The sequence below is a fragment of the Microtus oregoni genome, unplaced genomic scaffold, assembly GCF_018167655.1.
Source record: "Microtus oregoni isolate MIOR12 unplaced genomic scaffold, Mior012 000139F_ref0000186, whole genome shotgun sequence".
Taxonomy (NCBI): Eukaryota; Metazoa; Chordata; class Mammalia; order Rodentia; family Cricetidae; genus Microtus; species Microtus oregoni.
The window spans coordinates 1,505,261-1,522,001 of record NW_024544789.1 but is presented as its reverse complement, the minus strand read 5'-3'; the positions used below and the strand labels follow the sequence as shown (position 1 = coordinate 1,522,001).

The 16,741-nt window shown below is 41.3% G+C and overlaps 2 pseudogenes; both read left to right on the top strand.

Annotated features, from left to right (window-relative positions):
• The first annotated feature begins 2,783 nt into the window (after window positions 1–2,783).
• Window positions 2,784–2,859, top strand: LOC121444765 (annotated as a pseudogene).
• Window positions 2,860–13,279: 10,420 nt separating this feature from the next.
• Window positions 13,280–13,380, top strand: LOC121444763 (annotated as a pseudogene).
• Window positions 13,381–16,741: the final 3,361 nt, after the last annotated feature.

The following is a 16,741-nucleotide window of genomic DNA, read 5'->3' as shown; positions in this document are numbered from 1 at the left end:
TGTATTTGGGGGGGGGGAGTTCCAGTGAATCCTGAAATCGCCTGTGTTTAATTTTCCATATACTTTTATACCCCAGCACAAAAAGGGGAAGATAGCAGCAAGACATCTTTAACATGATACAAAGGACAACTTGAACAGTTAATTGCTTTAATACTTTGAGATACCAAGTCATTAGGATTCTGTTGTTTAGACAGTGAAGTCACCCTAGACCAAGTATCCTGAAAGTAGCCCTTCCCCAGGCTGAACCTCCAATTACAAAAGAAGGAACAGAAGTATGCTTGCATATCCTGACCATCTAGCATATGTATTTTTACACAGTCATCATAAAAATACCACCAAGACTGAAAAATCCATGACAGAATTAGAGCAACAAAAATAATTAATGTTATAGCCTCTTTTATATCCACTCGTGTGTGTTTTTTAAAAAGAATTCTCAAGCTGTGAAGATAGCTCAGTCAGTAAAACACCTTGCACAAGCATGGAGACTTGTGTTCGGATCTCCAGAACCCATGTAAGAAGCTGAGCATAGCAATGCTCACATAGAGTATGGAAGATATCTGAAACCCCGTGGCCAGTCAGCCACACTGAACAGATGAGCTTCTGGCTCAGTGAAAGACTCGGTCTCAAAAGCTAAAAATGGAAAACAATCAAGGAAAGACACTCAGAATTGACCGTGAGCCTTCAAGCACATGCACACATACCCACATTCACAAGTGCATAGCACACATATGTGCACATAGAATAAATTTTTTAAAACAAAAAAGAACATTCTCAGCGCATCACAAAAGATGCAATTCTTCTACAGTCCCTGACGTTCTATTCTTGTGATTAGAAACACACAATACCAAGTTTTCTGCCTTTGCTTTTTGGATATGGGGTTTTACTATGTAGCCTGGCTGGCCTAGAACTTGCTATGTGGATCAGGCTGGCTTTGGACTCTCTGCCTGTCTCTGCTTCCCAAGTGCTCAGACTAAAGGTATGAACCACCGCTCTGAGCAACATTGGCTATCTTAACCATTTAACATGCACAGGGCAATAGTAACAACCATGTGCACATGGCTAGGATGCAACCGAAACTCTAGACATTTTCAGTCTGCAAATTAAACTTTAAATCCATAAATTTCCCATCATATCTCCCGTCAACTCCAGGAATCCCCATTCTACCATCCGTTGCTGTGAGCTAAGAGTTTCTAACTTCTATTTGTAAGGAACTCAAAAGCCAGTTCTTTCAAACTCTCCTTTTCAGCTGGGCAGACTTTGTGCTGCCGAGCTCCAGGTGGTTATGAGTCAGCCGGTACCCAGGCCCCCAAACCAGCTGTCTCCAGCGCACCATGTTAGTAATTTGGTTATGGTTGGGTTGCCCGTCATACAAATCAGTGCTCATTTCCATACAGAAGAAAGCAATTTGCAGCAATTATTACAAACATCAAATTACAATTCCAGAAATATTTTGTAAATTGTACATGGTGGCCCAGAAAAGCTATTCCTATAACCCTCTCTAGTCAGCTTAGGTTTGAGATAACCACATTTTCAAGGGCTGTTTGGGATAAACTCTGTTAGAAAGTTAGAAGAATATTGATTCTACGTGGTGAATGTTCTAAGATAGATAAAATTCATCAAGAACAGAAAGTGTCTACCAGACAAAGAGATGTAACCATGGAATCAATCTGTCTCTTGAGTAGTAGAACAGAGATTCTGACAGCATCCTGTTTCCAATTCCACTTCCCTTCAGCATCCCCAGAGCCCAACTAGATGTCATTCCTAGATGGAATGAGTGGAGTCTAAATCTAAGACTTTGGGAAAGTAGAGCCCGTGTTTGTCCCAGTCTTCTGGGAAAAGTTAGTGAATATAGGAAAAGGAGAAGTTTGGGGCATCTCTGGACTGCTGGGGAAAAGAGTAAGACTGCAGGTTAGGAGTTTAGACTGTAAATTTGGGTATCTGAAGGTGAACTAACCCTTTGCTGTATGCCAACCTTTCCTTTGTTTCTGTTTTCTTCTGTGTAAAATGTGGGTGAAAACAGTAACGTCCCCAGCCAAGAATGTGAGCGGCCACACAAAGCAGAACCTTGCTGCTTCGCTCAAAACCTGCTACAGCTGTTCCCAACCCCTTCTTGGTGTGCCCTTCAGTCTTCCTGCCCACTCTTTTCACCACCCTCTCTCTCCCCTTTGCTTCCCTCACACTTTTAGGTCTTCTTTCTTTATCACTTGCCTGTGTTCCGTTCATCCTCATGAGCAGGACCGACTTCATGCTTGATGATTTGAAGAAGTCTAAAGGTCTCATCTACCATAACCTGAAAGTCTCCCTAAGATATTATGATTAGTCATCCAATACCCTGAATAATTCTCCATTTTGGTGTAAATCCCCAACCTTCGATAGTGTTAATAGTCAATATATTAGCCTATTCCTAAGCACTCTGGCACATTCTGTCATATAAGGGCTGATGAGAACCCAAGAACAATGGCACGGGGTTTTGAACCTACGTAATGTGCTGGCTTTGTGGGAGCCTAGCCAGTTTGGATGTTCACCTTCCTAGAAATGGACAGAGGGGGGAGGACCTAGGACTTACCACAGGGCAGGGAACCCTGACTGCTCTTTGGGCTGGAGAGGGAAGGGGAGAGGAGTGGGGGGAGGGGGAGAAGGGTGGGAGGAGGGGGAGGGAAATGGGAGGCTGGGAGGAGGAGGAAATTTGGGTTTTTTTTTCTCCTTTTCTCAATAAAAAAAAAGTTTAAAAAAATAAATAAATAAATAAAAATCAAAATAGGAAACAAAGGCAGGTTAGACAGGTACAAAAATAAATCATCTTTGCAACACAGAACTCATTGCTCAGTTTAAGTTTTGATACATACAAGAAGAAATATAAGAGAGCACAAAGAAATTATGGTACTGATGGGCTTGGTGCTAAAAGCATTGGTAATAATAATAATAAGCTAGTGTAAAAATGAATAAAAAATCAAAACAGAAAAAAATTATATTTATATGAAATTACCTTACTTGTGTATTGATTATTTAATTATCATTAGCCTAAAATATCTGAAAAATATAATTTTCCTGTCTTGTTCCAGACTGTATCTCCTACCCCTTCAGCAAAGTCTAGAAAGTAGTAGCTACACAAAATTAGCTATCAAATGTTGAATGGTTGAACTACTTACTTCCCACCCAAATACACTATGCTGCCCACCTCCAGTTCTACAAATATGCTAACTCTTTTGTGTGAAATGCATGATATCCAGTAAATGACTGATTGCCTTCCTGGATCATCTCATTAATACTCCAAGACTCAACAAGAGTTCTTTGCCTTCCTACCCCTATCTAGGCTGGGACATGCTCCTCCAAACGCTCTTGCCTGTCACACCAGACTTAACATTCCTGAGATCTTCATAAACTGATATATGCCCTAGTACCGCCACAACTATGTCACTCCTCTCTAAAGTTGATACTGGCATCAATAATACCAAAATCTGAGTTTCCACAGTAAGGGAGTAGAGAGTCCCTGTTTCATGACCCCTCCTTGACGCTGATCTGTCCCTTCTAAATGAGTTTGTGTGAGGTCTTGAAGAAATGAGAAAAGTCAGACTCCACAATCTCAAACCCATGAACATCAAAGATCCCATCTTATTGCTATCACAGTTCTCATGCTGAAAACTCTTGGAAAAGAGGATCCATCTCCCCAACATATCCTCACACCTGACCCAAAGTGAGAAGAAAACCACCATTGTGTTCATAAACTAAATGAGTGTACTTAACTTTTATCTGTTTAATTACTTTGGTCTCTGAAATTTTATTTTGTGTTTTTCTTTTGTTGTAATTATTATATATTCCAATAGGGTTGCCCATCTTCACTGAACAATGCTTGAGGAGAAGAAAAGATGTTTTCTGCTTACTTTGGCTCCAAATTAGAAGGATGTATCCCAGACAAAAATAAATCCAGCAATAGCACTGGCTGAGAATGGAATTCCAGACACTTCAGCTGGCCCAGTTCTGACACCAAATCAAGACACAAGGTGTCGAGAAGGGGCCACACACACACTTGGATGAGGTCACTGCTCTGCATTTGACATTGATCACTGGACTTGCTGGCTGAGCTAAGAAGTTCTGAGTATGTTACAGTGCCAGTGGCAAACCCAGAGCTATGCCAACATTCCCAAGCAACATATATGTGGAAATGATCAGAACTCCTGCTTGCAACTAGATCCCTGCCCCCCAGAACAGCAATAATCTGAGAACTTTGAACCTATTTCTCAAGCCAAATCAGGCCCCAAAGACATTTCAGAACCTCTGTCTGTGGGAATATGCCCTCAGTTGCTCATGGGAATAGGTAATAAAATGGGGTAAGAGCAATACACACAGTTTTATTTCTAGACCATATAGACAAACAGAAATAGTCTAAAGTTGATGAATTGTCTCAACCGTGCTATAGCAGTGATTTATATCTTGTAATATTAATATTGTCTCCAAATGTGTGAAAGAAGGGACTGCATCCTTTCAAGTCATTTAATCCTAATGCCAAAATATGTTAGAATTATTATATCAGTTCCAGGCAGTTATGAACCTCACTCTGATATGAATCCTTGAACCACACTTTCTTTTGAAATTCTCTATCCCATGGTTGAAAGAGGAAATGCATTAGAATCACTTGCGGACAAATTTAGACATACATTTAGACAAAATATTCAGGCAGCCAGTTGGTATGTAATTAAAATGCCACTGGTGGGAACCATTGGCTCCAACAACAGTGAGGGAAATTTAACTTTTCCCTCCAGGAAACCAATTCTATCAACAGGCCCAGTAAGCGAAGTGAAATAGTGATCTTACAATGGAGCCAGTGAAGGGTCCAGCTAAGGTCCAGCACCTGGCGAGTCACTGGCAGGTGGCCCAGAGTGGGCTCAGAAGGGCCTCCAGGATGGAAGCTAGAAGGGTGGCTTAGGTAGGCTCTGCTCAAAACAAGACAGGGTGGGATTCCTCTGCTCTGCTTGTTGTTTGGTGCAGCCCCTGGGAATAAGTTGTGAGAGTTGACCTTGAACCTGGACCCATAATGCTCTGCTCGCACTCTAGAGAAGGCACTGGTTAGAAAACTCTAGAGGTCACCAAGGCAACCTATGCCTCCAGGCAAGCATAGGGCATATCTTCTAGGAATATGTCTACCCAGGTTGGTCTTCAACTTGCTGCAAAGCTGAAGATAGCCTTGAATGCCTGATCCACCTGCTACCACCACCTAGGTGGTAGGATTATAGATGTGCAACACCATGCCTGATCTTGTATTTTTCTTTATTTATACCCTAAAAATTCCAGAGCATCACTTAAGGTTCCCATGTAATAAAGGTCAGTTTATTCCATGGGTGAAGGTAATCGCCAACTCTCCATAGCCTTCTTCCCCTTTTTATTGAAAATGACAAGCAGATCCAAAGGTTAACTAACAAAGTTAACTTTCACTCATTGCTGACCTTCAACAATTACCAACTCAGGCCCCGTCTTGTTTCACCTCCCTCCCCAGATACATACAGAGATGTTATTACTATCAGGAAAAGGAGCGCAATGAGTACAATTACTTGAAGGGGTTAAGTATGTACCCAATTGTATGTGTATTAAAGAGAGAGAAAAACGATATAAAATAAACGTAGCAAAATGTTAAAAGCTGGCAAGTCTTGGGAAAAGGTCATCTGGGAGAGAAGTTATTTGTCCCGTTCTTGCAAATGTTTTGTAAGTATAAAACGATTTCAAATTAAGAAAGCAAACATCTATCTCCCTCTGCTGAAGCTGGATGATGCATGCGCCATATTCTCTTTGCTCTGGTATTCTCTTTATCCCTGCTTTGGGGTTTTCTTGGACAGCCTTACTTCTTGATTCCTCTGTAAAGAACCTGGTGTTATTTGTGTTAAAACTAGGTTACTGACATTTTTATGGTGTTTAGTCTTTCTACCCAAGAACTTGTGTATTTCCCTTTGAGCAAATTCACTCCTGTATTTTTCTGGATGTTTTACAGTTTCTTGTCTGAATTTCAAGCGCTCTGTGCTTGCTTACTTTACTTTTCGAAATGCAGGATTCTCTTGCCCTGTACCTACTATCAGGTCTCAATGTCTGTTTTGAGTTTCCCAAATGAGAAGTTTTTAAATTGTTTTGTAACTATTCTGAGGTAGATATTTTTTAGCTTGTTTCTACTATCTTAGTATTACCAATGTGTCACAAAATTTTTAAAACAAAATATTCTGCAGTTCACTGTAGTTAATAATTGCAAAATGGGAGCTGGAAAGGGACTCTGCCGTTAGCAGTACTTGTTCCTCTTGCAGAGGCCCCAGGTTCAATTCAAAGTACCCTCACAACCATTTGTAACTTCAGTTCCTGGTGATCTGACACCTTCTTCTGGCCTTTAAGGATACCAAGAACATACATGGTGCACAAGAATATATGCATGCAAGCAAACACCCATGCACATAAAATAATCTTTTTGGAATTGTAAACCCAGGCTGCTATTAATACATGGAGGAATCAGTGAAGAGCCCTAGAATCTCGGACATTAAACTGGTTAAGATAGGTACATAACAGATCACATCTGAAATCTGCAGAGAACCGCTATCACCATAGAAAAACAGAAGCGGAGCTGGGAAACAATAGCTTGAAATGTAAATAGAACCTTTAGCCTGTTCGTGGCCTCAGCATACACAAAGAAAGCATATGTGAACCAGTTCTCTGAGAGTATGAATATTGGAAAGGAAAACGTGACATGGAGAAGTGGACTAACAATGAGCCCCCATAGTAGGGCAGGTACCCCATCTTAAGGCATCTCACGTGGCCCTGTCTTTCACACCACTGCTTCAACATTCGCTCAGTGCTGAGAGTAAAATTTTGCCAGCTGCCAAGCACCCACACTGCTTCACACAAAAAACCAATCAGTTGCGCTGGGGCATACACATCAGTCTGCCGTGAGCCCACGGGGACACCTCCAACCAGTGCTGACCCAGCACTGCCAGTCCATGAGCTCATCAGGAACTGCTTTAATGCCTCTCAAACTGAGCATCTGAGAAAAACTGGACGTCTGAGAGAGATGAAAAGCCGTAAAAACTAATTAATGTGGCTTCATGTCTGCAAAGATGTTGGAAAAGCCGGTATTGCTTTTACTCGGCGATGAGGAAATACTTGGCTCCTCCAGACCTATAAATGGGTTTTTAAGCGAGAAGCTAGGTGAACCATTGACGGCTGGGATTCCCTGGGCCTGCAAGATGCCCCAGCTGGGGGCAGTAGAAGAAAGCCCGGCAATAAGACAGGTTAGAGCCACCGAGCCAAGTGCTATGCAAACAAGAGGAGGCTCTAATGGAAAGAGCAGGTTTTCCCAAGCCATGGCAGCAAATGGCACTTGAATCACATAACACTCTAAACCTCAGCGATTAGGTGGCAGCCCTTCTCCACTAGCGGAGATTTAGTGGGATCGGCGGGAGCTTCAATTCAAAGTCCCACTAATTTAACATCATTCTCCAGAATAACCTTACCAAGTTCCCTGACTAACGGAGAAACTCAATGGGATTAGGTTGTTTGACTCCCTGCCTAGAGTTTGACATTTTACATAGCCAAGCAAAGAAGTGTGTTACTCCGAGAAGTCTCTCAGACCAAAATTATTTTGAGAACAAAGTTGAAATCTGCTTCCAACTTACTCTTTACTGCTAAATTTCCCTTGAAAATTTCATCTCCACTTTTATAAGCCCAATATATTTCCTACTTAATTTCTTCTTGAGACTCTTAAGGTCAAAAACTTTAAGAGCTAGATTATAATAAGTGATGCTGAATTATATTAAACCTATAAAACTAAAATCTGGCTAAGACCTATGGCTTTGCTAAAATAAATAAGTGGTTTTATTAGCAAATTGAACAGCACATTTAGAAAGGGTCAAGCCTTCTATTCTGTTTATTAACACTGACTTTCATCTCTACCCCAATTGCTCTCGCTCTGCCAACTTCTAACACTGAATAGACTCCTGAGGCCTCATTGGGGCTCAACAGACATTCTTGAAGTTACTAAATGAACTTTTTCCCAGGATACTGTGCATCCCCAGATTTGAAAGTTGTCTCGGTTACTGTCCTATTGCTGCAAAGAGACACCATGACCAAGCCAATTCTTATAAAAGAAAGCATTTAATTGAGACTTTACTCACAGTTCCAGAGGGTTGGTCCATGATCATCATGGCAGGAAGGGTGACTGTAGGCAGTCAAGCAAGGGACTGAGAGTTTACATCCTGATTCATAAGCAGAAGGCAGAGAGAGAGAGAGAGAGAGAGAGAGAGAGAGAGAGAGAGAGAGAGAGAGAGAGAGAGAGAGACTGGGCTTGATGTAGGCTTTTGAAACCTCAAAAGTGACACACCTCCTCTAACAAGGTCACACACCTTGTTAATGGAACTTTTTGGGAAGTCCTCTGACTTCCCATCTCCCAAATGCAAGAATTATAGATATTTGACATACTTTTGTTTAGCCTGCAAAGCTAACTCTCCGATGCTGTAAGGTCACTTAACAACTAGTTTTCCTTTGCTAGACCTTCCTGTGGGGTCTCCCCCACGGTGCCAGCTCCACCCTCACACTTCCTCCTAAGGCCTCTCATGCTCTGCTAATAGTTTCCCAGAATGTGTTTTCTTGCCCCCTTCTTATTCATCCACTTTCTAAATGAGCTGGGTTTACTTTACATTAAAGGGCATTTCTGAGCCTCTACCAGGTCTCACATGACTACGAGTTACTAACAGGCGTGCAAGTGTAGCTGGGGTCCCTGTGGAGCCTGAAGTGATATGAGGCTGGATGTGAAGCCAGAGGTGTGGTGTGGGACAATTCTATATTCTATCAATTATGTTTTAAATAAGCGTTGATTGGCCAGTAGCCAGGCAGGAAGTACAGGCAAGTCAATGAGAACAGGAGAATTCTGGGAAGAAGAAAGCTCTCTCCCCAGTCTTGTCCAGACACCAAAGAAGGAAGATGTGACCTGCCCTGCCGAAAAATGTACCGAGTCATGTGGCTAATATATATATACTAGAATAATGGGTTAACATAAGTTATAAGAGCTAACACGAAGCCTGAGCTAATGGGACAATCAGTTTATAACTTATGTAGAACTGTGTAATTTTTCTTTGGGACATAATGACTGCGGGAACTGGGCAGGACAGAAACCCCAATAAGCAGGCCCTCATGTTACAGAGGTGTACACTCATCTCCTGTCTAGTAGAATGAGATTATGTACGTGGAGACATTGGATCCCATGTGAGGAATGTCACCTTACATGAAGAATGTGAAAGCAGGTAGAAAAGATGAGGACAATGGAAGAGAGGATGTCGCATTTGCTTGATTGTACAGACCCCTGAAGAAGGAATGTCCCCCTTTCCAAAGGCAGTGCTTGACTGTAGTAAATGGTAGGGGTTCCTTGGCTTAGACAGCAATAGGGTAAAGGATAGGTTTCTCCTTGATCTACCTCATGAGCAGGGAACACCAGCAGAGTTTCTGATGGCAGGGCAGGGGAGCAGTAGGAGATGCCTGTGTCCCCAGGAGCTTACAGAGAAACTCACCACGGGCTTCCCAAAAAGAACTGAGAAGTGGTGGTCCCACCTGAGCAGATGCAAGCAAGAGACCAAAGATCAAGATTCCAGCTCATCCCGTGACCTCAGTATACCCAGGAGGAACAAGGCTCAAGAACATCAGTCTAGGTTTCTGTCATCCACTCATCCCAAGTACAGGCTCATCTTCATGTTTCTAATGATCTCCTGAGAAGCAGAAAGGTGAAAGGACATAGCTCCCCCACTCACCCTCCCCATTCCTCCCCCTTCTTTAAAAAATTGTCCAAATAAACACACGCCCTGTCACTGGGATGTAGTGAGATGGGGAGAGGACCTTGCACACCGTGGAAATGCCTTGACGTGTACAGATGCCAGAGTCAGCTGTGACTTTCCTCTCAATCGAGAACAGTATTATCTAAATGTTTTCTTATCGTTACTTTCCAGGTGGAATTTTAATGCCATAGGTTTGCTGTATTTGTGTGTTGTAGGTATCGCTGGACTTCATGCATTTTTAACCTATATTTTTATTCCTCTAAGAACTAATATTCATGCCTCTTGGGGGGTATTGGCAACAGGAGTGAGAACACAATAATAACTAGATTCCTTTTTCTCCCATAGAAGCTCAGGGCCTGACCCTGGAAGCCTATACACATCTGAGGTTTAGATTTTCCTCTGTTGGAACCGGAGGAGTGTACACCCTTACAGGAATAAAATGTCCCATACATACAGCTGGAGTGGCATCCACTTGATCACTGCATCTTCAAACCAGCTGGCTTCTAATTGGCAAATCGCTCCAAGGCAAAGCCAGCTTTGTTTTTGGGCTAACCCATAGATGCCTGCTCAAATGCAAGCACGAGTGTTTATTTCATGTTTAGACACACAGCGGGCTTCTTGGGACACTACAGTCTAATCACCTTATGCGCTATGTTGTATCTGGGGAGTGTGTGTGTGTGTTATTTTAACATTGATTTAGTGTGTATGTATGTGTGATGTATACCTGTGGATATACTTATGCCACTGTGTGTGTGTGTTATTTTAACATTTATTTAGTGTGTATGTATGTGTGCTGTATAACTGTGGATATATTCATGCCATTGTGTGTGTGAATGTGTGTGTGTGTGTGTGTGTGTGTGTGTGTGTGTGTGTGTGAGCATGTGGGTTCTGGGGATGAACTCAGGTCAGCAGGCTCAACAACAGGCACATTTGTGATGGAGGAGGGTCATCTTTCTATCTTTTGTTTCATTGGTTAAATAAAGAAACTGCCTTGGCCCTTTAATAGGACATAAAATTAGGTAGGCGGAGTAAACAGAACAGAATGCTGGGAGAAAGAAGCTGAGTCAAGGAGTCGCCATGATTCTCCTACTGGACACAGACGCAGGTTAAGATCTCCCCTGGTAAGACACCTCATGGTGTTACAGGGATATTAGAAATGGGTTAGATCGATATGTAAGAGCTAGCTAATAAGAGGCTGGAACTAATGGGCCAGGCAGTGTTTAAAAGAATACAGTTTCCATGTAATTATTTCGGGTATAAAGCTAGCTGTGCGGGCGGCTGGATGGCGGGACACAGCCCCGCTGTTCCTATTACAACACATTTGTACACTGAGCCACCTTACTCATCCATCCTTGAGCATGTTTTAAAGTAATGAGCTTGAAACTTCATTTTTTAAATTTTATTACGAGTGTGTCTATGTGTCTGTGTGTGTCTGTGTGCCTGTCATAGCATGTGGAGGTCAGAGCACAACTAGTAAAAACTGGTTCTCTTCTTCCACCGTGTGGGTCTAGGGGATGGAACCTGGGTCATCAGGTTTGGCAGTAGGCAACTTTATCCGCAGCCATCGAACCGGCCTCAACAGACTTCATACTTCTACCACAGGCTTGAAGTAAGCAACCCACTGAAGAAAAGCATCAGGATTTTTAAAAATAATCTATCCCTACCTAAGAAAAATTTCCACAAAAAGCATCCACAATCAACTTCCAAGTGCTGTCTGTCTAACCACACTGAGCGGCTCGAAGGGGATAGTAAGTGGTGGCTGCCCGGGTGGTGACCTCCCTTCCACACTGGCTGAGAGGCGGCCAGAGCAGCACAGGCTGCTCAGAGCTGTGCTCCAGGAGGCTGAAACTGGGGCTGCCCACTGGTGTGAAGATCCTGAGGATGAGCTGTGCTCACCACTGCTTGAAGAAACAGCAACACTGGAGTGGAGAAGTGCCTGGGTGACTTGAAATAGTCTTGCTAATGGGCAGGACCTGGAGGAGACCATCCAGCAGCAAAGGTAAACACGAGAGGATAGGACTTCCACCCCACTAATATCCTTGGTCATAGAACACCCCAAACCCAGACACCCACCACCTCCACATGGAAAGAATGATCCAAAGCACACCCGAGAGAAAGTTAGAATTGGCTGGTATAAGGAATTTTGGCAGAAAGTAGAGTCCTCATCCAGAACACAATCTCTCTCTCTCTCTCTCTCTCTCTCTCTCTCTCTCTCAAAAAGGAAAACTAATTTAATGCGTTTGAGTTACTAAGACTAGCGAACCTCCCCCTCATCCTTCAGAGGTTAGCATTAGAGAGAGGGAGAGAGAGAGAGAAAGGTGGAGGGAGGAAGGGAGGAAAACTCTTCTTCCCAACCAGGGGAACCAGTTGTTTGTCTCCAGCTTATATCTCACCTGAACCTGCTTTGATAACTACCCCCTTCTTTCTCCACACCTATTCTGTAATATTCCCTCTATTACTTCTCATATCTATAACCCATCTGTTTTCCCCACGTATTCCTTCACTCCCTTTTTTCCTCTTTCCCCATTCTGTCCTTGCTTTATTATTTTAACTATTAATATCCTTACCTCTAAAGAATTATGAAGTGCATGCTTCCTGACAGTACACTAGGGGGCACTCTCTGACCCTCTGGATACACAACCCAAGTATCCAAGTGCCCTCTCCTACAAGTTAACACTGGGCCTGGAGTCAGCAATTGCTACTGCAGTCAGCTTCCTTTCTCCCTAAAAACTAGTCAGAAACATAAACCCACGTGAAGATAATGCAGGGAGACTCACATCAATAAAATAACCCCCCAATAGAAGAGGGAAAGAGAAAATAAAAAACAGAGGACCCATTTTTCAAAGCAAAGGAAACACATACATCCACCAACCAACCAAGAGAAGCTGGTCATTACAATAGCTCAGAACTCCTTCATACCGGACAGCAAAGCACAGGGAAAAATGAAAGGATTTCAGAGTCTTATATTTTAAAAGTAACAAAAAAGACCTCATAGAAGACTCAAGTAAGCAAGGAAATCAAATCAGGGCCCTCCCCAAAAAAGGGGTAACAAAATAGAATAAACAATGAGCAATTAAGAGGAGAAATTCAGAAGCATGTAAGGGAAAATCCAAAAGGAAAAACAACCAAAGAGAAATTCTGGAAGGGAATCAATCAGTGAAATGAATGACACAATGGACAGCGGCACCAACAGATTGAGAGGAAGAAAGAATCTCAGGGATAAAAGACAAGGTTGGGACAGCGATACAGTCAGAAACCCAGAAAAATTAATGACTGAGCCTTCTGAGAACACTGGGAGACATCCAAAAGAGCACGCCTGAAATTCATGGAGTAGAAGAAGGAACTGAGATAAAAATTTTAAACATGGGCAATTGTATTCAATTAAATTAAAGCAGAGAATTTCCAAGATCTGAAGGGGAAACGTGGGTACAAGAAGTATTGAGAATCCTAAATAGACAAGATCAGAGAGAAAAAAAAGTCCCTATGACATGCTTTGACAGCCCATATACTAAAAATTAGAATGATACAGAGATTAGCATGGACCCTGTGCAAAGATGACAGGCAAATTCATGAAGGATTCCATATCAAAAAATAAAGCAGTCCCCATGACATGTAATCAAGATGTCAAGAATACAAAGCAAAGAAACAATATTAAAGGCTGCTAATGAAAAAAAATGTCAATTAGCAAAGAGAAACATCAAGGTAATATGAGATCTCTCAGCAGCAACAAAAAAATACAAAAAAAATACGTATTTAACATATTTCAAGCCATGAAACTAAATTCCTGCCAAGAAAGATTACTATATTCAGGAAAGCTATCCTTTTTTTAAATTTTTTCCTTTAATAAAAAAGCTTTACACAAACAAGCCATTAGCTTATTCCAAAAAAGTAGTCTAAGGTCTTTGTTTTAAAGCAGCTTAAGTTATATGATATATATGTATATGCATAATATATATATATTCAGAAACAAAAATAAAACAATAAAACACACTAGATCTTTTTGCTATCCCCTTCTGGAGCTTTTGGATCCATTCAGTTCACATTCTAGAATACCTATATTAGCAGAGTCTTCACATGGCACCCACCAGTTGAGTGAGTACTGTGCAAACAGTAATAATCGCTGGTATGCATATAAAATGCATCAAAAATTGCTATATGCAACAATGATATCAGCCATCCCAACTTGCCCCCACTGAAAACTATGTAACCTCTTACAGGTATTAGTGTTCCAACTCTTAGTGTAACTTGCTATTGTAGTGGGCTGCTTGGTCCCTTTCAGTCTGTTTGCTTATTGAGGGTTCAGTTGTTCCTACTTTAAGAGGCAGTTTTCTGTCAGCATCTCAATGTGTAGTTCACTTCCCACTGAAACATGGGATAGGTAATTATTTCCCATAAGTCTGGTTGCTTTTTTATAGGCACAAGTGTTTAAAGACTTTCTCTGACTTTCTGTTGTTGCTGTTGTTCTGGTTTTTTTTTTTTTTAGATTTTTTTGTTTTTATTTCCGTTTTGTTTAGTTTGCTTTGTTTTTGTTTGTTTGTTTGTTTGTTGAAACAATGTTTCTCTGTAACTTTGGAGCCTGTCCTAGAACTACCTCTTTTAGACCAGGCTGGCCTCGAACTCACAGAGATCTGCCTGCCTCTGCCTCCCAAGTGCTGGGATTAAAGGCGTGTGCCACCACCACCCGGCCAGAAAAGCTCTTTTAAAATTGATGGAAAGGATGAATGAGATGGCTCATCAGATCATGAGATGGCTCATCAGATCATGAGATGGCTCATCAGATCAAGCCTCTTACCCCTTCGCCTGACAACTTGAGTTTCATCCCCAGAGCCCACTTGGTAGCAAGAGAGAAGAACTCACACAAGCTGTCCTCTGACTTCCCTATGTGTGCCCATGGTGCATGTATGCATGCAGGGACATGTGTGTGCATACACACAATAAAAATAAATAAATAAATAACTGAGTGTAAAAATAAGCTAAAGTTGATGGGTAAATAATAACATTTCAGGACAAGCACAACAAATACAATTCATAGGTATAGAAAATACTTGAATAATATACACAGGGGAAGACAATCTCATTCATGAAAACACAAGAAAGGATAAATTTTATGATCTAAATAGATGAGCAAGAGAGTTTAGAAGAAACACACCACATCCAATACAACAAACCAACAAACTCCTAATACTTCTATGGGAGGGGGATAAGAGCTACTACTACCAACATTGCAACCAGTCAGAAGACCACCAAACCATAGGAAATAGCAAACCATTGGGTGGTGGAATGGGACGAGAGAAGGGAGGGGAAACTGCAATAAGGATGTAAAATAAATTAATAAATTTAATTAATAAATAAAAATAACTTTAAGGGCATGTGGCCTTACCTCATCATTCAAAGGAGGTAGATGTCTCAACGAGAGGGCTCAGCAGGTAAGAGCTAAGTTACCCACATGGTAGAAGAAGAGAATCAACTACCACAAGTTGTCCTACAACCTCCATGTTTGCTGTGGCATTTATGCATACAAACGCAGCCACGCATGATAGTAGTAATAAGTAAAATAAATTTCAAACCAAATTGTCTGTTGTCTCCAAAATAAACTCTCCCTTCCTTAGGTTGCCTTGGTCAGGTATTTTGTCATAGAAACAAGACAAGCTTCGAGGACAACTTTAACAAGTACAGAAGAATTGGAAAGATTCCTTGGATCCTATTGTGGGGTAGGCCTGAAAATTAATAGCAAGAAAGCATTGCTAGCACATCAGTATTGGGAGACAGAACAGTGTAGCTGAAGGAGCAGTATCTTTGGAGAAATCATAGAAGAAACTTTTTTAACTTCTAAATTCAGGCTGGAGAGACGGCTCAGCAATCAAGTATACTGTTTGCTTTTCTGGAGCATCCAGGTTTGATTCCCAGTATCCACAAGGTGGCTCACAGGCATCTATAACTCCAGTCCCAGGAAATCCCATGCCCTCTTCTGACCTCCTTGTGCACCACACTCATAGATGGTGCACAAACATACATGCAGACAAAACACTTATACACAATAAATAAGTAATATAACAAAATGCACTTCTAAAATCAAATGAAAATTAAAGCACGATTTTCCAGACCCTTTGACACACCAAGGCCATCCTAAGAGGCTAAACATGATCATATGAGAAACCTAGATGGACATCAAGGTCCAAGGAAAACAAGAACAAGTCAAGCAAATGCAATGCATGGCAAGAAATACAAATAGCATATCAAAAGTTAATTGCTAACTTTTGGAGACTAACAAAACAAATATGTAGACTAATCAAACAAACATTAATTCTTTAAAATTATTAAAATTAAAAAGGGAAACAAGATTGACAAGTTCTTAGCCAAATTAACCAAGAAAGAAAATTAATACAATTAGACCCAAAGGGGGAGATGTTGATGACAGACTCCAATGAAAGTCAGAGAAACATTATAGAATATTTTGAAAACTTATAAAATCACAAAAACTAGAAAACCTAGAAGAAATAGATAAATGTCTAAACATACATGACTACCAAAATTAAATAAAATGATATAAACAACTGGATGTGGTAGCAAACACCTTTAATCTCAGCACTTACAAGGCAGAGGCAGGTGAATCTCTGTGAGTTCGAGGCCAGCTACAAAGTGAGTTCAGGACGGCTAGAGATAACATAGTGAAAACTTGTCTCAAAAAAAGAAGAAGGAAGATATAAATAACTTAGATCTATAACAAGGCTGAAGGAGTAATTAAAAGTCTCCCCCAAACAAGAAAAGAAAAAGCCCAAGACTACAGGAATTCTCTGTTGGATTCTACCAAACTTTAAAAAAGAGTTAGCACCACTATTTGTAAAACTGTTTCAAAACCATGAGGCAGCAACATTGCCAAACTCACTCGACAGACTCAGCATTGCTCTCATATCGTGACCAGAAAGGATACAAGAAAAAAAAAAAAGAGG